The 25,176-nt window shown below is 41.4% G+C and overlaps 1 protein-coding gene across 4 annotated transcripts in view; it reads left to right on the top strand.

Annotated features, from left to right (window-relative positions):
- KANK1 (KN motif and ankyrin repeat domains 1) overlaps window positions 1-25,176 on the top strand; it is a 200,160-nt gene that overhangs the window by 26,694 nt on the left and 148,290 nt on the right. The window contains exon 3 of one of the 4 annotated variants that reach the window (XM_058565714.1): window positions 3,378-3,539. The exons of the other annotated variants lie outside the window; for them this stretch is intronic. The gene's annotated coding sequence lies outside the window, so the exon portion shown is untranslated. The remainder of the gene's footprint in view (window positions 1-3,377; window positions 3,540-25,176) is intronic. 4 annotated transcript variants of the gene reach the window in all.

Consider the following 25,176-nt stretch of genomic DNA (forward strand, 5'->3'; position numbering starts at 1 on the left):
AGAGACAGAAAGGATATTTCACATGCTTTCAGTGCCTTTTTTCTTCCCCATGATGTCTTCTCCCAGAAACCTTATGAAAGCACCAAAACTAAAAAATTTTTACAATAGGAGAAAAACTGTCCTTCTTAAGTAGCAAATTCTATGCGCTTCTGTAAAATTTTCCTTTGCCTTGCCTATCTAGGAACAATTGTGGTCTTTTAATTTTTGTTGTGTGTTACAATTCCATGGATGGAGATGGGTGGAAGTGGGGGAGAGGGGAGTTTGAGGTAGGAAGCCAGGCTGGAGAATTAAAAATGATGTCTTTCTTTGAGGGTGCCCCCTTCACCCCCTCCTGCTGGCTTCTCGACCGTGGGACCCAGCCACATCACTTCCGGTCCAAGTTGGCCCTGAGAGGGGCACAGTGTCTCTGCCCAGTCTTCTCAAACTGCAGTTGGCAAGTTTCCAGTAATAGAGTCACCCAGAGAAACAACTCAGCCTCCTTTTTTTCTTTCTCTGCTGCCTTGGGCAGCTTCCCCAGGCCTCAGCCCATCTGTCCCTTGCATTTTGGAATAGCCCCATTGAGTCCCCAAACCTTGCCTTTGATTTATATAGCAGTGGCTTCCTGAACATCCCCCAAACTCGCCTCTGTTTCCTTCTTTTGTGCGTGGGCCCTAAGTCTTCCCTAGGGAAGACGCGTCGGATGCTTTCCTGTGGGAGAAAGGAAGGATATAGTCCTCTCCAGTCATATTTCCCTCTTGACTAGGTCAGAAAAATAGCTCACATTTTTGAGCGCCTACTGTGTACGCGGCACTGTACTAGGGCTTTCCATGCATGGCCTCGTTTAATCCCCATGGCAGTCCTGTGAGATGGGTGCTACCATCATCCCCGAGTGCGGGTCAGATAGGTTGTCTGCCCCGGGCCACATGGCTAGGAGGTAGTCGCCTTGCAAGGAAAACAGCTTTATCATTGTCACGGAAGACACATTGTACAGTAGAGCTGCCAGGCAGCAGAACTGTCCCTCTGATTTGTCATGTTGGGGCTTCACTTTTAGTGCATAGCAGGCAGCGATTGGTAGAATGGTAATATTGGTGATTTCTCCTGCTCTTGAGCATTTAGATATTCTCTAAGGCAATTTATGTTTTCTCTGCTGTGCTCTTCACTTCCTTCTGAGTCCTTCCTGGTAGTCCTCAATGTCCGTGTGTACTAACAGGTCTGTTCGAGGCAATCTAGACTTTTTCTACCATGCTTCTCAGAATTCTTCCAGGCTGCACCCACTGCCCAATTCCAAAGCCACTTCCACGTTTCTTGGTATTTGTCACAGCAGCACCCCACTTTCAGGTACCAAAATCGCTATTTGTTTTCTATCCTTGCTGTAACAAAACCCAGAAATTTAATGCTTACAACAACACAATGTATTATTATCTTCAGCTCTGTAGGTCAGGTCAACACAGGTCTCACTGGAATCCTATCCAATCAGGAGTGGGCAGAGCTGGTTCTGAGAATGAATCCGTTTCTTCATTGTTCTCAACATTTAGGGACCCCTGCATTCCTTACCTCATCACCCCCATCCTCCATCTTCAAAGCCACCAGCAGTGAGTTGAATCCCTTTCACGCTTCAGATTTCTCCTGCCGCTACTTCTGTGTCCTGTCTCTCTTTCTCTGACCACAGCCAGAAAAGGCTCTCTGCTGTCAAGGACTCATATGATTCCATGGGACCCACCTGGATAACCCAGGTGACTCTCCTCATCTCAGAGGTCTTTAACCTTAATTATGTCTTCAAAGTCTTTTTTGCCATGTAATGTAACATACTTAGAAGTTTGGGAATTAGGACTTAGACATCTTTGCGGAGAAGGTGTTTCATTTTTCTGCCAATAACCCAAGGTAAGGATGAATACATAGCAAAATTAATTCTTTGGTCTTTGTTTGCAACCAGCATTCGTATAGACCAAGCATGCGGTTTCCAGTACAACAAGCATTTTATTCAGGGCTCATCTGTCCCATCTGGCTGGCAGCATATACCTTGCAGGACAGGTTCAAGACAAGCAAGAGTTTTTGGAAGACTGGAAGCTTCCTCCTTCCCTCTTTTAGTGAAAAAAGCGATAGAAGCAAGGAGACCACTTGGGTTGTGACTCTCCTCCTTATTGTGAAATTAAGAAATAAAACTAAAACAACTACAAAAAAGCTTTCATAATGGAAATACTAGTGCTGGTATATAAAATGGACCCACCTCCTAAAAGCCTCTTTCTCCTTTGAACACAAAGCTAAGCTGCGTTGTAGTTTGAACCTCTATGTTTTTCATGGGAAAATTGGACCTCTCGGTGGCATTTGGTGTGTTACTGAGTAGGGTCCCCTTTGGGAGGACAGGAAGCCCCCTCTCCGCTCACCACCTGGAATTTGATGCCAGTTCCGCTCTGACAGCTGGTTAGCCTGTGGGGCGCTCGCAAGTTAAATCTTGTCTCAGGAAATAATTTGCTGGAAGATCAAAGCGTGGATGGCGTAAATTAATTTTTCAACAAACCACAGGTCTGGGAGGATGTAAGCATTGTCTCTCAAGTGCTGCTGATGTCCTTGATGAACAAGAAATTTGGGGGGGCTCTTTTTTTCTTATAAGATTATAATTCTGCATTTGATTGATTCGTCTTAATATGTTGAAAAAAGAACTCTGAAAACTTGCACCTGACTATGATAAGGCCCTGAAAGAACCAGTTATTTCTATGTATTTCAATACCTATCTCATTCAGAGTAGTGGTTCTCAGGGGCTTTGGGGGGGTTGGGGGGTGATTTTGCCCCCTAGGGGGCATTGGGCAATGTCTGGAGACATTTTTGATGATCATGATTCAGGGGAGGGGTACTACTGGCATCTATTGGTTTGAGGCCAGGGATGCTGTTAAACACCCTGCAATGTACAGGACAGCCCCCACGACAGTTATCCTGCCCAAAATGTCAATAGTGCTGAGGCTGAGAAACCTTCAGAAGGGACTGTTTTCTATTTTTCACTTACTTAGATGTGTCTTTGACACTGCACATAGATTTAATTTCTTTGAGGGTCTGTTCCTTTTATTTTCTCCCTCATCATAGCATCTTGGCCTTAGTAGGCTCAAACATTTATCCATTAGGTTGAATTCACCCCCCGCCCCCTGCCTTGTTAAGGTATTCCTCCCTTTTTGTCTCGGAGCAGAGCTCTCCGGGGCAGCAGCAACAAGCAGACTGTGGCAGAGTCAGCATGGTGTGAAGAGTAGAGAGACCAAGGGCTTTGGACTTCTCTCTGCCTCTACTTTCTTATATGTAGAATGGAGGTGATGATAGCGCCCAATTTAGGATGATTGTATTTAAGAAAGATGGTATTGCAAAATGACTGGCATGTTAATAAGTGCTCCGTAAATGTCGTCTTTTTCCAGGCAACTGATTAGGAGACTGCGTGCAAAGTCCAAGGGCCTAGGACCTTTTTTTTTTCTTGTAAAAAGTTGCGTATAAAGGAGAGGCAGAAATCATGTGCATTCTGGGATTGTTCTCAGCTCTTCTGGAAGGAGAATGAAAGAATTTACAGCTTTTCAATAAAGGTTACTCCAAGAATGACAAAACAATCTGAAATACTTGAGGCATGTTTTGCCTCAGGCCAGAGCTATTTTTAAAACTAAATTGACAGCAACTAGTTCAAGTTGGAACATTCCTGACTTAATTATAGATACCTGCATAAGTTCCTTCAAACGGGTGAGTTTCAGCAGTTGGGTGCTATTTGGCAAAAGTTATTTCTTGCGCACTTATTTGAGAGTCAGTTTAGAACATAGGGTTAGGAGTCAAATTTGACAGAGAATTCTGTCTCTGTTAGCTTAGAGCCTCAGTTTTCCCATTTGTAAAATGGACATGATAATACTCCCCTTGGAGGATGGCTATAAGAATGAAATGAAGGCGTATCTGTAAGACATCTGGCACAGTACTTCATTAATGATACCTGTAAAGGTTATTGGTTGAAATTTTTCCAGTTTTTAAATATCGTGTACAAAAGTGCGGTGAGAGGTAACAAGTTAACTTTTCACCTAACCTGTTTACAGTCATGTGCCCCGTAATGACATTTTGGTCAACAACAGACTGCATACATGACAGTGGCCACATAAGATTAGTACCACATAGCCTAGGTGTGTAGTAGGCTATACCATCTAGGTTTGTGTAAGTACACATTATGATGTTCGCACAGTGATGAAATCGCCTAATGATTCATTTCTCAGAATGTAGCCCCATCATTAAATGACGCGTGACTGTATTAATATTCCTATCCAGTTGTATCTATTTTGAGAAAATTGATGTTTGAAAAATTCTGAGCCTTGAACTCATTGCTGCTTGTCCTTTTATGAAGGAAGAGTCGGAACAGATCTCTATGACTTGTTCTCATGCCACCAAAGAGTTACTGTTCCACGTCATGCTATTGGTGCCACCGGAAAACTAGCAGGGTACAGTTGACAAAGTTTTCACTTGAAAAAACATGATAAATCCAACTGATTAAAAAAGTAGTTGATCACTGCAAATTTGACATTTCTCTAGTTAATTTCTATGCCTTTTGATATGCAATCACCACCTTCACAATCTGAGTGCAGATGTCTAGAAGGAGGCTCCAGACTGTCTCTACTTCATTCTGATAATTTCTCGATTTTACATCTCCTAAACAACTTATTTTCTCAGGCTGCCTTTATTAGTTTGCATTTGTAGACACATTGCTCAGTAAGTTTAGCATTGCATGTTATTTCCCTGCCTTGATATTTTTCTCGAAGGCTAGTTCCATGTCGTGTATATATTTTGCTCACTATAGCATCTGGTACAGAAAGGGGCATTCTGTGGTCTTGGTACTTACATTCGCTACTGATGATGAGCAAGGAGAAATTTGAGGTTAGTAATTAACACAGGGACCAGCCAACACTGAATGGAGGAATAAGTGAGGTTGAAGCTGATGGGTGGTGAAAGGAGGAGATGGAGCATGTTTAGTTGGGGAATCAGGCAAATAAGCAGAGTAAGTGCTCTGATAGGGGAAGTACAGGCTATTATGGGCACGTACTGCTGGGAACATTAGTGAGAGGTGGGGGTCGGAGAAGTTTACGCTGAGACCTGTTGGGTGAGGTGGAGTTAGCCAGGTGAAAGTGGTCGATTTCGGGAAGAGGCTGTTCCAGACGGAGTGGGGAGAGCATCCTGTGTTCAGAACCAAAGAGAGTTTAAAATTGGAGGCGGAGTCGAGTATGGGGGTGTGCGTCGAGGGGGCAGGGTATGGTCATCAAGGGCCTGGTAAACCATGTTAAGAAATTTTAAACTTGATCTCAAGTGTGGTGGGAAATCATTGAAGAGTTTTAAGATGGTGAGTTATGTAATTAGAAGTGCAGATTGGGAAATTCCCTCCAGCTTGGGGATGTAAGGATGGCCTGAGAACCGAGGCACCTGTAGTGATACCTAGGTGAGAGACATCGTTGCCTCGACAGGGCAGGGGTTTGAGGCTAGAGGAAGGTGGTGGACAGAGTGGAGTTAAGGGGTAGGAGCTCTGTGAGCTGATTGAATGGGGAGAGTCAAGTGCAGTGCCCAGGTTTCTGGGCGGCCCAGCTGCTAGTCAATGAGAGGAAGCCTAGGAGGTTTGTGGGGGAGGACAATGAGCTCAGTTTTGGACAGATTGAGTTCTAGAGTCTGCAGGACATCAAAGGGAAATGTCAGTTGAAAATGTGCATTTAAAGTTCAGAGAAGAGAGAGCACAGTGAGTTGAGTTCTGCGAGTCTCCCCCATATGATGGTCATTGCAGCTGTGAGGTAGTAAGACCACCAGGTCAGGAGTGGGGACATAGAGTAGGAGAAGAGGGCTTAGGGCCGAACCCCAAAATGCAGCCTACAAAGGAGACTGAGGAAGAACAGCCAGAGAGGTTGGAGGGAACCTGCAAAAATGCACTTCCAGGAGGGAATAGTTACCAGTGTCTGATCCTGTGGAGCAATGAGAACTGAGTGGTAGCTGGTGGATTTGGCAGCGAGAACAGTTTCAGGGGCTTGATGCTGCTGGGCCCAGCATCAAGGAGGAGTGAGTGGGACGTGAGGAAGGAGCGGCAGCATCTGTAGGTGCAGTGCTTCTGCTGGCCTGTGTGGAGTCTTTGAGGGCATTAGAAAAAGGTGTGCCCCTGTGGGTGCTCACACTCCCTGGGTGTATGACCTGGCGAGTGGGCCATGGGTGAGACTTCAGCTCCCATATGCCACCTTAACTGGTGCCCTTGTTTAGTGTGCCACCTGCACCCCCCATGCATGGTGGCTTAGGGTAGATCAGCAGTTCTCAATCCGGGACAGTTTTGCTCCCCGCCCCAGGGGATATTTGGCAATGTCTGAAGACATTATTGGTTGTTACAACTGAGCTAGAGAGGGTGGGTGCTACCATCATCTAGTGGGTAGAGGCCAGGGATGCTGCTAAACACCCAACAATGCACAGGACAGCCCCCACATCAAAGAATTATCCAGGCCAAAATGTCAGTTATGCAACGATTGAGAAACCTTGGTGTCAGTGAACCTTTCTGGATCTTTGTGGAGAGGAGGGGATGGGAGGAGGGTAGCTAAGGTAGACGTGAGAAGAGTGTCCTTCTGTACTTCGCCAGTCTCATTTATGGCAGTTTTCATCTTGTCTCCCCACCCTCTGCCATATAATTCTTATTTAGGTTGTAGCTTTACTGTTTATTCTCCTGTAACTATTTTCACTACCCCATCCCTCCCATAAATACTGTAATGCAAAGTAGTCTTGTGTCCTAATTTCTGTTTCTGGGCACATTGTAAGCCATCTGTATTTTAACACCATTGGTCAGGAAATTTCTATTTTGGCAACCAAGAGACAGACAGACGTTGCTGTGGCTAATCTAAAGTAGCCCATAATTCAGTGCTGGGTTGATAAGGCTTTCATGCATGGTCAGTCAGCCCCTTGACTGTCAGGCCTGGAGAAAAGACAGGAAGTATTTCTTGCCTTTGGAAACAAGCCTTGCTTCTGGTGTTGGGAAGAAAAGAGTACAAATGGTTCTCACCAGATAGGGTTGCAGCAGCTCTCCCAGCATTTTGGGAACAAATTAAGTCATTATCTCAACCATGTCAAAACTGTGTTCCCAGATCAGTTGTTGTTTGAAACATTTGGGGCTGATGAGGAGGAGGAGAATTAATTAGCAGCTCCCTTTCTCGTTATCCTTTTTCAGCCTTCTCAAATTGCAGCATGCGAGTCCCTCAGACACACTGGTGCTCACTTGATAATCTGTGTTTTGCACGGTACAAAAGGTTGCTGGCTAAATTTTGTGATCCCCTCTGACCTGAGGCTGACAGTGTCCTGGGGCCAATGAACAAGAAAATTGACTGTAACATATCATCAATGGGGAGGCACTTGAATTCACAGAACAGCCTTGGAGAGTCCTGGGTAAGTTTGAAGAGCAAAGTCACCTTTTCTGTTTTCTGGAATATTTTACCCTGCAACAGTGGGTAAATCTAAAGCCCCTGAAAGAACGAAAACAAGCTGAATATTATGTTTTGGCAAAGAGTATACAAGACAATGAGAAGGTGTGTGTTAAGAACAAGAAGCGTCTTAATTTAAAAATGGTGTTAGCGGAGGTGGATTAAAATGAGCTACTGGCCGTGTTAAATGTGAGATGTGCCTTGGTTGGGGGCATGTTCTTTCTGAATTAATGACTGTAGATAGAGATGTACTTTAGGCCCCTTTCTATTAATTTATCTTTCATACAGTGGTTTAAAAAGATAGGACTGATGATAAGAATTCTCTTCCTGCATGGTAAGTACCAGTATACAAATGGTGTGAGCGTGCTTTTTTGTGTATCTGTGTCCAGATAGCCTGACTCAGTCTACATCCCCACAAAATAAGAAAATGCACTGGGAACTTTTAAATTTCTGTAGTAGACTGCCCCGTGCTGTGAAAGGGAAGAGCGGTAGGCAGGAAATGGGAAGTTTTAGGCTAAAGAATGTTGATGTAAAATCTTATTTCCAATATGGCAAAGTCTTTGATCATATAGTTAAGAGCTTGAGATCATCTCACCATTTTTTTACTTTTCGCTCATCGGGTCTGTGGGAAATATTGGGAAACATTTATCCTGTTTTTAAAGTTCTCCATCCTATGCCATTCATAATGTTTCTTCATAACTACAATAGCATATGTTTATCTGTATAGTTAAGAGTGTGGCAAAATCCTTTTATTATGTGTACTAAGAATTCTTTATGATAATTCCTTGAGGAAAGAACATTTTTTATGGATAAGTAATGAAAAGAAAGTAATTAAGATAATTCTTATACCTTCATAATATCACTACTCATTCTAAACCATGTTGCAAGCCCTCAGTGATAGTGATTATTGAAGGTTTTTCTCACTTCATGCAACCAGCAGAAGATTTTCCAGGAAAGAATCCAAACTCCTTTCTTAGTGTCATTTTAGTTATTAACCCAGGAAGGCTTTCCTAAAGGTTTGTTGGTGATACATGGTGGATTCCTGATTCTGTGATTGCTACAGGTGAATTGGGTACTTCCTAGGCTGTTAAACCCTCAGCAGCATGTATAGACACCCCTGGCTGCCCTCTAGGACCACTTTAACAGTAAATAGCAGGGATATTTGCCAAGAATGTTTGAAAAAAGAGTGCAAACAAATCTATATTTATTTGAACAAACAGATATTCGTGACTTATGTGAAAAAAAAACAGTAGATATAGTATGAGGAAATTTTTGTAAACAAACATCTCCCCCAGCTAACTCACCATGTATTTATATGTCTACGTTGGCATAGAAAAAAATATAAAGGATATACTAAAATGTTAACAGTGGTAAAGTTTCTTTTGGAATTCTAGTAATTTAATTAAAAAATTTTTTCTAGTCAGAATTTTAAAACATTTTATGATGACCATGTTATATTTATGCAATCAAAATAAAATAGAGGAGGAAGGTAAGCATAAATATATAAATGGCAGGAATTTTCTTTTGTCTGTATGTGTTTGTTTATTGTTGTTATTATCTACTGCTTAATGAAGGAAATCATACGGTATTTGACCTTCTCCCTCTGACTTATTTCACTTTGCATAATACCCTCAATGTCCATCCATGTTGTCACAAATGGCTGGATTTCATCGTTTCTTATGGCTGAGTAGTATTCCATTGTGTATATATACCACAGCTTCTTTATCCATTCGTCCCTTGATGGGCACTTAGGTTGCTTCCAAGTCTTGGCTATTGTGAATAACGCTGCAATGAACACAGGGGTGCATGTATCTTTATGCATTGGTGTTTTCAAGTTCTTTGGATAAATACCCAGCAGTGGAATAGCTGGATCATATGGTAGTTCTATCCTTGATTTTTTGAGGAATCTCCATACCGTTTTCCATAGTGGCTGCACCAGTTTGCACTCCCACCAGCAGTGTATGAGAGTTCCCTTCTCTCCACATCCTCTCCAACACATGTTGTTTCCTGTCTTGTTAATTATAGCCATTCTGACGGGCGTGAGGTGATATCTCATCATCTCATCGTAGTTTTGATTTGCATTTCCCTGATAGTTAATGATTTTGAACATCTTTTCATGTGTCTGTTGGCCATCTGTATATCTTCTTTGGGGAAATGTCTGTTCAGATCTTTTGCCCATTTTTTAATTGGGTTGTTAGTTTTTTTGTTGTTGAGATGCATGAGTTCTTTATATGTTTTGGAGATTAACCCCTTATCAGATGTATGGTTTGCAAATATCTTCTCCCATTGTTAGGTTGTCTTTTCGTTTTGTTGATGGTTTCTTTTGCTGTGCAGAAGCTTTTTAGTTTGATGTAGTCCCATTTGTTTATTTTTTCTGTTGTTTCTCTTGCCCGGTCAGACATGGTGCTTGAAAATATGTTGCTAAGACTGATGTCAAAGAGCGTACTGCCTATGTTTTCTTCTGGAAGTTGCACAGTTTCAGGTCTTACATTCAAGTCTTTAATCCATTTGGAGTTAATTTTTGTGTATGGTGTAAGGTAAGGGTCTACTTTGTTTTTTTGCATGTGGCTATCCAGTTTTCCCAACACCATTTATTGAAGAGACTTTGTTTTCTCCATTGTATGTTCTTGGCTCCTTTGTCAAAGATTAGCTGTCCATAGATGTGTGGGTTTATTTCTGGGCTTTTAAATGGCAGGAATTTTATAGTCTGGTTAAAGAGCTATACGTTGTGTGAAATTATAGATGAGACTGTGTAAAATTATTTTTTTTCATTTTAATTCCACCAGTAATTCCAAGGAAGTTTCTTTTCTTTTCTTTTTCTTTTCTTTTTGCTGAGGAAGAGTTGCCCTGAGCTAACATCTGTTGCCAATCTTCCTCTTTTCTTTTGCTTGAGGAAGATTAGCCCTAAGCTAACATCTGTACCAATCTTCCTCCACCTCATATGTGGGTCACCACCATAGCATGGCTGGCGAGTGGTGTAGGTCCAGGCCTGGGATTCAAACCTGCGAACCTGGGCCACCGAAGTGGAGTGCGGGGAGCTATGCCACTATGCCCCTGGCCTGGCCCCAAGTTTCTTTTCTTTTTCCACTTATTCCACAGGAAAACAGCAGGGAAGGAATCGTATGAGAATTTTCAACTTTTCTTCTCTTTGATTTTACTTCTTCCTCTCTCTTATGTTGACAGATCTTCCAGGCCTCTTATTCCAAACCTTCTGGAGGGAGTGGACAATACCTCATCAAAACCCTTTTGCAAGATCTGTCCCCCAGCTTCCTTCAGTGGGCGTGACTGGCAGCCACTTGCCTCCTAAAACCCTGCTCAGCCCTATGGGACAGGAGTGCTTTACCTAGTAAACAGTGATTGTGCCTCATTCTGCGGCTCACTTCGTTCATTTTAAGCTTCTTCCATTTATCAGTGAAGAGAATTGCCGAGGAGTCGATCCTGGCAGAATTAAACTAAATGATAAAGGAAAGCTCCACTGTGTGTGAAGATGGTCTCTGTGTCCTGTTTAGCAGTTTTCTTTCCTTTAGGATGAAAGACGAGGTGGGCCTTACAAAGGACTGTTTTTCCTTCCTTTTCCTTTTCCGGCTCAGACAGCTGTCTCAGCACACAGCTTGATAAGGGGAGCGACCTGGCTTCCGCAGGCCCCAGGCCGCGCTGTGGGGGTGTGAGAGAGAGGCTGCTCCAGTCCTCTCTCTGCCCCAGCCACCTGGCTCCTTTGTTTCTTTCTCCTCCTTGTCCTCTGGGGCACAAGCGGCAGTGACTTCAGGACACAGGCACTCAGAAGCTGGTGAATAAGACCCTGAGCAGGTGGCTGCCTAGTGTCTGGAGGAAGCGAGCAGGGTTCTTCCTGGGGCTGCTTTCATCTTTGGATAGCTTCTAGAGGGCAGAATGATCCTTAATTGGGGCTGGGGGGTTGCACACACAAAGGCCTGGTGTTAGGAAGTTCCCTGGGAAGACCTCCTTGGTGGGCTGCGGTCTTTTCTCTCCACGTGACTCTGAGTCCTTTCAGGAGTGATGCTGATGTGGGCATGTCTGTAATGTCAGCAGTCTCAATACCCCTGGATTGGATGCAGATATTCAGAATAAGGAGTTCCTATTTGGGGGGGGAAAAAACACATCACAGGTGGGAAAAGTAAGCAGACTTACTCTGTGGTAGGTTCCCCCTGAGGTTGTAATTTTTTTTTTTTTCTTGTGAGGAAGATGAGCCCTGAGCTAACATCTACCAATCCTCCTCTTTTTTGCTCAGGAAGATTGGCCCTGGGCTAACATCCGTGCCCATCTTCCTCTACTGTATATGGGATGCCACCACAGCATGGCTTGACAAGCTGTGTGTCAGTGCATGCCCGGGATCCGAACCTGGGGCCGCCACAGCGGAGTACGTGCACTTAACCGCTACGCCACCCGGCTGGCCCCCTGAGGTCGTAATTTTTAATATCTTTTTAGATATTGGTAATTCTAAAGAGAAGCTCCGATCCTTAACTGGGTTTTATGATAGCCATTAGAGTGTTTATTACCAGAAAACCACTCTTATTATATAATAACATGGTGCTGTTCCCCTGTTCCTCCTCACATCCAAACATAAGGCTGACTGCAGACCTTTAACAATCTCTTCCTTCAGGCTGAGCAGCAAGAACAGATAAATCATCTTCTCAAAACACCACCGACAGAAAGTAGCCAGGACTCCTTTATTGGGTTAAATTCTCTCGGAAGTGAGAGGCAGTGACTAGAAGATATACAAGCTCTCAACTCTAGGTCTTTGGGGTTGTGGGAGGGAGGGGGTTAATTATAAGAAAAAGGCCCAGTAGTCAACCATTCCATTTTATCCCACTTCTTTTTCCATTCTTTGCCTGAACTATCTTGTGACTTTATTTAACCCTTCTTCCCCTTTTCCCAGACTCCAGAATGATTTCCTGCCATATGTGTAGAGGTTTCTCCAAGATAATGTAGCTCTAAGAGTCTTTAAATCCAGCCCTCTTTCTGCTATATCTCTGAGTCTCACATCTGGAGGGGAGCTGGGTGGGAGAGGATGAGGGAAGGCTGGAAAGGAGACGAGGGCAAAGAAAGCAAAGCTGGAGAATGGAAGGAAATGGAGGATGAACGTGACATGAAGGGGATGGCAGCTCATGGTTAATACCACATGTGTGGCTCCGTATAACCACCATTATGATAGAAGACCATTCCCCAGGGCTCTTCCTGGGAAAAATAAAGGCAGAAAGATAAGGTGAGAAGAATGAAGGCAATGCACAGGAACAAAAGGAAAACAGACAAATTTGCCTGTTTCCCTCTTGTATCCAGATTGGCTAGAGGGGACATACAGTCCTTACCCTTGGTGGTATTTAATACCAGATTCAGTATACCAGGTTATTTGGTTTTATAAGCATGATTCCCAGAATTTTGAATCTAAAGTCAGCTGTCTGTTTAAACTCACAGGGTCCAAAGTTGTTTTTCAGCTTTTACCTAATTCTGCTTTTGGAAACCAGAAAGATGTTGAAAGAATTTACTTTCTCATCTGACAATATTGCATGTCTGAAAACCTAGCTGATCCGAAAGTGTGTTTACCTCTTAACTCTACTAAGTTAGATGGTCACTCTGGTTTGCTGAAACAGTGCCCAGAGAACTGTGTATAATGATCACCTGCCCTGTGCCCTAGACCCTGTGCTTGGTGCTAGAAATACAGCAGTGAGTAGACATGATCCCTGCCTACACAGAGCTTGCAGTCTAGTTGTGTAGACTGACACTCAATAGAAAATTACAAAAGAACAATGCAATTATAATTGTGACAAGACTTAGAAAAATTAAGTAAAATGTGTAATAGGAGAGTCTAATCTAGCCTAGTCTGGGAGAGCTTTCCCAAGAAGTGACTTGAGACCTGAAGGACTAATAGAATTGACCAGGTGAAAATTGGGAGTGGATGCTCCCAGAGGGGAATAGTGGTGGAACAGCATGTGCAAAGGCTCTGAGGTAGAAAGGGGGCTTTAGCCTGTTTGAGGAACAGATTAGGATTCTGTGACTATTGTAGGAGAATGGACAGGAGGAGGACAAAAGTAGAAGCAGGAATACCAATTAGGAAGCTCAGGGACTTGCCCAAGGTCACTTACCTGATGAATGGCCAAGCCCGGACTCAAACCCAGATCTGGATGAAGATAAAGGCATCATCTCCTCAGCGTTTGTGAAACAATATTTGGTACTGATGTTCATGTCAACTCAGAACATATCAAAAGATTCTTAAGTGACAGGTTTCTTTTGATATGGCTTATTGATCTTTTAATTATAATATAAAATGTGTTTTAATATTAAGTTATCAGCTGCAAAAAGGAAGGGCAGTACTCATTTGAATGAACCAGCAGAAAATTGGAATTTTGCCTGCCTTCCACTTCAGCCTTGGCAAAATGTGATTTCTTTAATTCGCCCTATCACATTCTTGACTAATCTGCTCAAGTCTGTACTATGCCTTGGCTTTTTCCCTCATAACAATTTAGGGATCTTTAAAGAAAATATTTGGAAACGTTTTCTCTTGATCAGGGTGTTTGCGGTTCGATATTGTATACACTGCTTTTATTGCAGAATGACCTGTTTTTCTGTCATGGGATCTTTTGTTAGGAATGAATGTGGTTGTAATTTTGTCACCTTTATTTAAAAAATCATTTATCAGCTGCTTTTCTATAGAAAATGATTTAGATGTTTACAACCTCTACTTTGTAGAGGCTTAAGTATGTTCAGAAGTATTTAAAAGTGAATAGTTCTGTTAGCTGATAATGATGAAATTACTCTCATGCATTGAGGGCTGCTTGGTGCCAGGAAGCATGATTTAAACATCTTTGATTCTCATGTATTCCGCATGATGGAGGTTATACTGTAATTTTCATTTTACGTTTAGGGAAACTGAGGCTTAAAGTGGCTAAGTGAGTTTTCCAGGAGCACCCAGGTGGGTAGTGACAGAGCTGAGATTGAACGCAGGCCTTCTCAGGGTCCTGCTCCTCAGCCCTGTGCAGCCCTGGTTTTGGAGTTGAGTTTAACAGTGGCTGGGAGCCACCTCCGATACTGAGAGCTGGTGTTACACAGGAGATTGAGTAAATTTGAGCAAAGTAATGAAATATTTTCTTATAACCTATTGTAAGGATGTTGTTCCACAGACCACCTGTGAGGAAACAGGAAACTAATTACTAAATTTCACATTCCTCACTCTCTTATACTGAGCTTTTGGTAAATTCAAAGCTTCCCTCTGTTTGAATTTACTTTAATAGGAATATTGGAGGATCAATAAACTACTCTTTCTGGGTTTAATGGAAATTAAACCCAAATATAATGACAGTCTCAATGAACGATCATATTAAAAATATCATTCATGGCAGTGGTTCTCAAACTTTAGTGCTCATCCGAATCTCTTGAGGGCTCTATTAAATCACAGATTGCTGGGGGGCCGGCCTGGTAGCGCAGCGGTTAAGTGCGTGCTCTCCGCTTCTGCGGCTCAGGGTTCGCGGGTTCGGATCCCGGGCACGCACTGACGCACCACTTGTCAGCCGTGCTGTGGTGGCGTCCCGTATAAATCAGAGGAAGATGGGCACGAATGTTAGCCCAGGGCCAATCTTCCTCAGCAAAAAGAGGAGGATTGGCATCAGATGTTAGCTCAGGGCTAGTCTTCCTCACACATACACAAAAAAAATAAAACACGGATTGTTGGGCCCCACCCCCAGAAGAAGAGATTCTGATTCAAGAGCTCTGGGACTGGTCTGAGAATTTACATGTTTCCAGATGGTGGTGCTGCTGCTGGTCTGGTGACCACACTTTGAGAATCACTAGTACAGGAACAGTAACAAGTGCTAATGAAATTAGATGGGCCAGTAGCTAGTCCTTGAGAAAGCCATTTTCCAGTCTCAGACCACACCCACAACCCAAAGCAGGATGGTGTCTTGGGTGTCCAGCGTCAAGGGTGGTACAGTGACTCCATGGCACTGTCACCCCTATTGGGAAAACAGTGGGGTCACCTGCCTTGCCCCCTCCCCCCACCATGTACATGATGGCACTTGACTTAAAGGTCCCACATGTACACTGTCAGCTCTCCAGTGATTAAACTCTTCCACTCGGCCAGGTGTATGACAGTTGTCCACACTGCTAAATTAAATGAGTCAAATGAGTAAACATAAATCAGGATTCAGAAACCAATTAGGTAAGATATTCTAGCGAGCATATTATGGGGATTGTCCTTCTTCTGGAATGTTTCAGTGCCAGAAGCGTTGCTGGGTTTCTCCTCCTCTCCTTGCAATGACTGAGATTTAGCTGCAATAACCCAAAAGTTTACGATTCTTATTTGGCTGGAAATGAAATCACACAGGCTGGTGGAGTAAGCCTTAAGAAATTTTTCAGATTGATGTGTCCAGACTTGTACTGGAATATGAAATATTTGATTTAACAAGATCTGTGGGTTCCCAGTGCATAAATGGTTTTGAAAATATGTTTCTCAAAATACAATTAGGAAAAAATCCCTTTGAAATGTTAAAATTACCATTTAGAGGTGATAAAGATGCTGACAAATCCTTCTATTAAAAAAAGAAACAAAAACAAAATTTTTAAACTTCATGATGTTATAATAACATCACTAACTTGTTTGTAGACAAACATCGCTGGTCATATTTCAAGTAATCGTGAAGCTTTTTCAGAGCTATGCTTAAGACAACTACTTTTTAATCGTATTATTCTAACTAAAATACTACTGCAAAGTTGATGAGGGGGCTAAGTTGCAATCCTCATTTCTTCTTCCTCTCGAGTCTGTTGGCTTAGTTTGGGGCAAAGAAATAAAAAATTGTAACTCAGCATTTTAGTAAATCTTAAGGAGGAAGGGAAATTTTGGAGCCACTGCTAATGAACCTCAAAAAAATCTGAGACATATTAGGATTTATTAGTTAGCTTATCTTCTTTAATTTTCTTTTCTTATATTTAGTTAATGAGCATATACTACTTATGTAAAAAATTGTCATGTGTGCGTGTATATCTGCTGCAGAGAGAAAAGTTGAGTGTGTGTTTAGTGATTCCCAGTGAAGCATTTGGGAACCCTGGTTTCTTTTGTTTTCTTTAATTATTTTATTGAGGTCATAATAGTTTATAACATGAAATTTCAGGTGTACATTATTATTTGTCAGTCACCTTGTATATGTGTCCCTTTACTCCTTTTTCCCACCCCCCCAACCCCCTTCCCCTCTAGTAACCACTAATCTGTTCTTTTGACCATGTGTTTATCTTCCACATATGAGTGAAATCATACAGGGTTTGTCTTTTTCTGTCTGGCTTATTTCACGTAACATAGTACCCTCAAGGTCCGTCCATGTTGTTGCAAATGGAACGATTTTGTCCTTTTTGATGACTGAGTAGTATTCCATTGTATGTATATACACCACATCTTTATCCATTCATCCGTTGATGGGCACTTGAGTTGCTTCCATGTCTTGGCTATTGTGAATAATACTGCAGTGAACATAGGAGTGCATAAGTCTCTTTCAATTGTTAATTTCAAGTTCTTTGGATAAATACTCAGGATAGCTGGCTTGTATGGTATTTCTATTTTTAATTTTTTGGGAAATCTCCATACTGTTTTCCATAGTGGCTGCACCAGTTTGCATCCCCACCAGCAATGTATGAGGGAGATCCCTGGTTTCTTAATTGTGCTCTGCTCTGATTGTGGGTTGAGTCTTGGGATCTAGAGTCAGCCAGGCCAGTTTCAGAATCCCAGTGCTGCCAGTTTCTAGATGTGACCCTAACAATATGGTTTAACCATGAAGTCTCAGTTTCCACATCTGTAAAATAGGTATAATTTTTGGACCTCATGTGGTTGTAGAGTGCCTGGCTTAGTAATCTGTAATGTTAGCTATCATCCTGATAAATTGCATGGCCATATTCATTTTCTTTTTGCAAGAAAAATAAAGTAAGCATTCTGAATATGTTGAGTGATCTGGATAAGAATCAAGGAGATAGAAATAGTCAGTTGCACCAATGTCATCTACCTTATATGGTATTTTAGGCTTATTTCATTTTGATCTCTTTGATGAAATAAAATATGAACTTATACCCAAAATCATTTTAAGCTTTTAGTATAATTGTTAAGGTGCCAGAATGTAAAAAGGTGCTTGTGAAGCTAAGGTTTGGGAAATTAAATAAATTAGATACAGTGACAATAAGGTTTTCCTTTTTAATAGCTGTTTTTTCATTACTCCATTGATCCAAAGTGGTATTTTAAAACCTAATGTCCTTGTTCCATTAAGATAATTCAATCATTTATCCAATTACTCTCCATACTCAAATTAAGCTCTCAGCCCCTTCGGTGCTTTCTCTCTGGCTATTGCTCTGTTTCATGACTTTCCAGAGCAGTTTTAGTTTTATTTATTTTTCTCCTTTCTGGGCTAGGCGTCCACTTGAATTCTTTTAGTTTATTGAGCCCCTCTTCTGTTGTTCCAGACTCACTTAGGACTCATCCCTCTGCTGTAGCCTCAAATGTGTTCTCAGCTAATGAGATGCAACCCGGGGACCTTGTTTGGATTCTTATTTGAACAAACCATTTGCAAAAAACCACTTTTGAGGCAACCACAAAAATTTCAATATGGACTGAATTCTCAATGATGATAAATTATAATTAATTTTGTTAGGGTTTGACAATGGCATGGTGGTTACGTTAAAAAACAATGTCCTGGCCTGGCCCGTGGCTTAGCAGTTAAGTGCTCGTGCTCCGATACTGGCGGCCTGGGTTTGGATCCCGGGTGCGCACTGACGCACCGCTTCTCCGGCCATGCTGAGGCCGCGTCCCACATACAGCAACTAGAAGGATGTGCAGCTATGACATACAACTATCTACTGGGGCTTTGGGGGGGAAAAAAAAAAGGAGGAGGATTGGCAATAGATGTTAGCTCAGAGCCGGTCTTCCTCAGCAAAAAGAGGAGGATTAGCACGGATGTTAGCTCAGGGCTGATCTTCCTCACAAAAAAAATAATAAATAAATAAAAAACAATGTCCTCATCAGTTATAAAGGCACATGGAAGTTCTTATGGGCGAAAAGACACATCGTTTTGCTTTAAGATAGTCCAGCAAAAGTCAAACAAAACGTGACAGGGAAGGGAAATGTATGAAAAAGATGACAAAACACTGATGATTGTTGAAGCTCAGTGGTGGTTACATTTGCGTTCATTGTCGTTTTCTCTCTACTTTTGTGTATATTTGGAGTTTTCCATAATAAAAGGTTTTAAAAAGTGAAAGGAAAAATGGCTATGGAGTTTCAGAATTCTACCAGGTGTTTCTAAAGACTCCGTGAATGACAGTGGGGAAAAATATTCGTGCCATCCTAGAGTTTAAGGCAGGGAAGGGAATTTTGGGCAGGTGGCTACTGAAAAATGAGTTTCAAATAATTAGGCAAAAATGTAGGTGTGATCCGATGGCACAGACTCTAATGTAGAAGACTGCTCGTGAAAGTGATGGAATCCTTGGGTGAGGAAGAATAGAGGAAGGCAGCCCAGGAAGTCACTGAGGCCACCCAGGAGCCGTCGGAGGAGCTGTTTTGTGAGGGAACCTGTACAAAAGATGGTAGGAATGTCAGAGAACCGGGGTGCGGAGGATCAGTCAAGTGCTGGGAGAGGAGGCCAAGTTGAGAATGGGCCAACACCTTTGAAAAGGCTAGAGGAAAATTTGAAAAGGCCCTTAAGGCGGAGAATAGCAAGGAAGGATAGGCCTAGGACTTGGAGTTGTTCTATAATATAAATAGGAGACCTAGAGGTAGCAAAACTGCTCATTATAGGAAATGTGGGGAATATAGGAAAAATTGAGAGGAAACTCCCCTCCCCTCACTGTTACACAGTTGATTCTCATTATTTGCAGTAATAATGTTCTGTCAAGTGCAATGAGCACTGAATTAGTGAATACTGAACCCTTGCTCCTACGGAAAAAAAATACAGGCTGAGGTTCCTGTGACCTTCTGGTCATAACATTTTGGCCAACTGATCAATAAGTAGCCTTGTGGTATGTTTCTGTTTAAAGACACCTCGTTTACTCCGTATTGTTGATTCATTAACACTGAACTCAGGGCCAACGGTGCTATAACTCACGTCTGAATGAAGCTTCTCTAACGTACGTGTTTTCTCTGTCAGGCACATCACAGCCTTCCTGTCCCTAGCAACACTAGACAGCACTTCAGCACTATGCTCGGGGGCCATTTTAATCAACAAAATAACCAACAAAAATGCTTAAAACGTGGAACTAAATGACTGTGAAAAGCACACTTGTTTACAGTATAATATGAGAGCTGAAACAAGAAGGCAGAGCGTGGCCTTGTTTGACCTCAGCTGGGAATGTTTGCGTTGGGTGACTCAAGTATTTTACCACTCCGCACGTGTCCATGAATGACCATGAGTATGGATTTTGGGGTTACAAATAAATTTTAGTGAGTAGACCAGCTCGCAAATATGGAATCCATGAATAATGAGGATCTACTTTATTTTTAACAAGCCTTATTTGGGGAGCCCAAAGACATTGAATGTTTTTTCCAGAGATTTGTCACCTTCTTGTAAGTTGTCTGGTCTATTCTTTTGGTCTTAGAGATTTATTCTAAAGTCTCTAAAAGTCAAAGGTAGTAACTGTTTAGAATTTCTTGCGAATATTTATACAGTGGTCATCTATTTAACTTTTTTGTGTGCTGAAGTTTTTAATTACACAGTCAACACGATCCTTCACTTCTGTGATTTCTTTGATTTTTCTCTAAGCTTAGAAAACTCAAGGATGATGAATTTTAATTGGAAAGGGCAAAACAAATGCAGATAAAAGTGGATGAAGGCCTAGGCTGAGGGAGGTGACCAAACACGTAGGTTCTTGAATTGAGTTTGAGTGTCCAGGCCCAATTTCATCATATCTTAGGACACTTAAAAAGTCTTGCCAGAGCTAACCCATTTGAAAATGCTTTATAAACTTAAAAATGCTGTAAAAAGTATAAAGGCATAATGTTTTCTGATTTGTAGACTTCTGTTGACAGTCTTGGAGGGCAAGAGAAAGGCCAAGAAGACTGAAAAGACAGGCAGATGTTTTTCAGAAATTGAAAACATTTTAATTTTCTAAAATAGAAAATCATAGATTTTTTTCAAGTGTGGCCCAGAAAGCTTTAAGATGATTCCCTCGCAAAATTTAGAGTCTTCTCGGGTTAAATATATTTGTGGCTCTCTACCATATGCCCCATTTTTATTTTTATTGCTGTCCTTCACACATACTGTGGTCCAGCCAGATAGTGTTGTTCCCTCCTGCAGGCCAGTGCTTCCCTGTTCTTGAACTTTCTTAAAGCGTTTTTACCTTGTGTTGGAGTTGTTTGCATGTGTGTCATCTCTCTCCCTCCTACAAGATAAGCTTCTGTCTTATTCATTGTTTTATCTCTCATAGACCAGTTTACTGCCTTCCAAAGAATAGGTGTGAAATAATCTTAGAATGGAATAAACAGAGGGAAGAAGGAATAATCTGTGATTACCTAGGAAAGGGGCAGTGGTGGCAAGAGGTCAGCATGGGTTTCCCGAGAAGGGTCCTGTCCTAAATTAACCTTGTTTCTTTTTTAAACAGTTATTTATTGAAGAGAGAGTTTGAGTAATGTCGTTGTTAGGGGATTTCAGAATAAAACTAGGTGTTTGACTAAGTTTCTTAGGATCCTTTTATGGATAAGTTGGAAAAATATGGACTTGATGATAAACCATTTGATTTTGTGCACTTGACTGCCTTGCCAATGCTATTCTCATTTTCCCAGCAAGGTACCATTAAAGAAGGGGAAAGTTTATCCTTTTTTTGGTGGGTTGGAGGAGTGGCAGGTGCAGGAGCTGATTGTGGGCAGAGGGATAGGGAGACTTGGGAAGCATAACCAGGACCTAATGTCTTTGAAGTCTCATGTTTTACACAAAGAAGAATCCACTTCATATTTTATTTTTTTAACATACCCATATTTGTTTTAATATAAAAATAATTTAAATTTTTATAAAATAAAATGGTTTGAGTATCCATTCCAAAATGACATGGTATCCTAGTTTGAGAAAGTGGTCCTTGATAAAGGTGAATCAAATTCGTGTCTATCCCAGTCTTGGGAGGAAGCTAACTAATTGGATGTCAGAAATCAGGCTAGAAAAAGGCTTCAAAAAGCCGAAGGGGATCAACATGAACAAATGTACAATTCAGCTCTACTGAATGCAACTTCCTTGTACCCAGGATCTTGTTAAAAAGATTTAAGGTTTTAGCCAACCGTTTGACATGGTTGCCATCTCCCGCAGTATTAATGTCACAGCATTCAAAACAAAGGAGATAATCATCTCATTGTTTTCTGCCGTGGTCAGGCTGCCTCTGAGGGCTTGCTTTCATTTCTGAGCTCTAGATTTTAAGAGGGCAAACCAGGAAAGTAAATGGACTAGAAACTGTGCCCTACCAGGAATGATTGAAAGGCATTTTGGGTGGAAAGGAGAACAGACTTATTTCTCAGCTTCAGGGGCCGGAATTGGAACTTTCACACAGACATAAGGAGAACATTCTTTTCTACGTCAATTAATTCAAGATTTTTTTCTGTGTATACACACGTAAAATGAGTATCATATACACTATTTAGTAATTACTTTTTTTTTTTTACTGGATATAGCGTGTGTATCATTTCATGTTAATACTTATAGATCTGTATTATCATTTCTAATGGCTGCATAGCATTCCATTATATGAATGCTTCCTTATTTTATTAAAACCATCCCTTACTGGTAGTTGTTTTGGTTGTTTCTAATTTCTTAATATCATAAACAACAATACTACGATGAACATCTTTGAAATACATTCACCATTGTGCACTTGTCAAGTTATTTCCTTAGGACAAATTCTCAGAAGTAGAATAGCTACTATAGGGTCAAAGTTAGTTTTTTGTTTGTTTGTTTTTTGTTTTTTTTTAAGACTTAAGGTACTTATTGCCAAATTGCCTTACCAGTAGGACTGGATGTATTAAAGAAGTTGGATTACCCCAAGTCAGAGATGTTGCAGGAGGGATTTTGGCAGTGAGTTGTATGTTGGACAGTGCTCTAAGATCCTTTCAAAGTGTCATGAAAGTTTTTACATAGGACCAGGTGATTCTTTTACCTAGAGATGTCATTTTTCAGTCTTACTGTGTCAGTCATATTGTTGTAGCAAACTGATTAAGAGTCTGTAAGGAAGATGACGCAGAAGATTTCTGCAATCGAAAATCACCGTAGGAAGCAGCCAGTGAAAGGAGGCATATCTTAGGCTGCAATTCAGCCCTGAGACCCCATGGCTGGTAATAGTCGGCAAATAACCGTTTTATACCTTAGGTAAGTCGAGCTTTTCCGAACTAAGTAAAATGCATTTTCTATATACTACTGGAGCTGGGTAATCTTCACTTCTGGGGAGGCTGGGGATAGGCAAAAAGCTACTCTAGATCGTGTTCCTAATAGAGTGCTCGGAATGCGTTAGCACATGTCCTATCCTCGTGACCCAGAGCCCAGCTCCAGTGAGATGAGATGGTGTATTGATATGATCAGGGCAGTGGGTTCCAGCTCCGCGGCTGGGGTAAGCCACTTGACCTCTTAAGCCTTAGTTTCTTAACCTGCAAAATGAGATGAATAATTGTCGATTATCGCTACTTCTCAAGGAGTTATTGTGCAGATCGCAGCAGATGATGTGTCGGATAGTACTTTATAATCTGTAAAACGCTGCACAGATGTTAGCTGTCACTATCAGCTAATGGAACTTTCAGCCGTAAATCTTTCTAATGCGTCAAGGAGCCAAGTAGGCTTCATCAAGAAAGAAATTGGGTCCGATTTTGCTTGATTTTGTCTGCTTAGTATTTGGCTCATAGTTGCAACTCACTAAATATTTGTTGAATGAATACAAGAAAGTATTTGTGGAATATAGGCTGAAGTGGCATAGAACAACGTTTTTTTCCCCTTGAAAATGTGTGCTTCTCATCTTTGTGGAGTAAGTACTATTTTTCCTATCTCAGCAGTGAGGAAACTGAGATCCATTGATCCTCAAATTACTCTGACATCCAGATCCTGCATTTTCAGGTGATTTCTAATGATATGGAAAAGGAATCACTTCAGGTACTTCTTTTGGTTAAGAGAAGAGATGAACCAAGCCTGTGGACTCTAGCTGTGTTGTGTAAGATCATTTAAAGCAAACTGTTGAAATATGTTGTCAGACTTTATTTTTATTTACTTACTGACCATTAACAGAAAATAATTTTGTATGTTTTAGATGCAGCCCTCACTGAAGTCTCTGTTGCCAGGAAGCTAATTCTGTTATCCTCATCCCTAATATGGCAACTTTGTCCAGATTTCTGTTCTTTGTGCATTGTGTTCCATCTGAAGCTGTGACTGTTCCGTTAACTGAGAACTCTGAATAGCCATTGTGTGACTGGAGTGACATTCTGTCTGTTGTCAGTTCCATGCATTATGTTTGAGAATAAACGTGCTGTTTTATTTCTGATGGGACTTCTCTCATTGCCACTAATGATATGATGTTATTGAAAAGACAGGCCTGTGAATAAACTGCGCAAGTGCTTTGCATTGTTGAAACATAGTCTTTCAGTTTAGGATTGCATGATTAAATATATGTTTCTGTATTTTTGAATAGGCAATAGAACCTTCAGTGTCTTATCTTAGGCTTTAGGTGAAAAGTGTCAGTGAAATTGAATCCAGAATTATGTGTTTATATGTGTTTTGCTAGGGAGAGGTTCCTTTTTTTTTTTCTCTTAATCAGAATCTCAAATTAGACTATGGTCCAGAAATGTTTAGGGACTCTGACCCAGCAAATTCGATTCGGCCCTGGTAGCTTGTTTGGTCACTAGAAAGTGATATAAGCACCTACTCTAGTGCAGGGTACTCATAGATGCTAAACAAAAATTTGTTGGAGACCTGATAAAAATCAGGGTGCTCTTCTTTTCTTCTCTGTAACACGTTATGGTCCATGAGCTCCTATGGGACAGGGTCTATGTCTTACTCATTCCTTGGCATCCTAACTTCTCGCTTGTCTCCCAGTGTAATAAAATGTGCACTCTCTGTGTCAAAGTAGGAGTCTTTAAACTTTTTTGATTAGACATCCCATTCATACAAAACAGTTGGAGCTCATGTCCTCAAGAGACACTTATTTATAAATTATATACATGTACATGTCTATATTGAGGATACATGCATAGATTGCTTTATACTGATAATGTAAAACACACATAATATCAATGTTAAAATAAGAAAGGTGAAAAGCAGTGTTTTAAAATGTATTGCTAACCATGATGGCTTCATATTAATAGTAGCTAATATCTAAAAATGTACCCTAGATACTTATTTCTACTCATTCGTACTTTTGGCCTCTTTATAATCTGAGTTTGCACCCAGCCCTGGCTTTCCTGGCTCCCCTCCCACCTCCTAACCCCCTTTCAGCACATGCCCTCACTGCTAACTGCTTATTCTTTCTGCTTAATTCAAATTCTTGAGAGTCAGGCTCTCATTTATCCAGTTCGCCTTATCATGTCTGGTCAACTTGTGAATTTCTTTGATAAACACTGTTGTATTTGGCTTCTCTTGGAAAGTCACTCTGTTCCCCACAGGTGGCTGGGGCACGTGGGAGACGAAGTCACTTGACACAAACATGGCTGCTTGGGCAGCAAGGAGTGTGGGTGGGACAGCTTCACTGAAAAGGGGCCTGAGAGGCTGGAATGGTGACAGCCTCACCCTTATTTACACGGATATGTCTGTGGGTCTAGAAGAGACACCAAAGT

The sequence above is a fragment of the Diceros bicornis genome, chromosome 22, assembly GCF_020826845.1.
Source record: "Diceros bicornis minor isolate mBicDic1 chromosome 22, mDicBic1.mat.cur, whole genome shotgun sequence".
Taxonomy (NCBI): domain Eukaryota; kingdom Metazoa; phylum Chordata; class Mammalia; order Perissodactyla; family Rhinocerotidae; genus Diceros; species Diceros bicornis.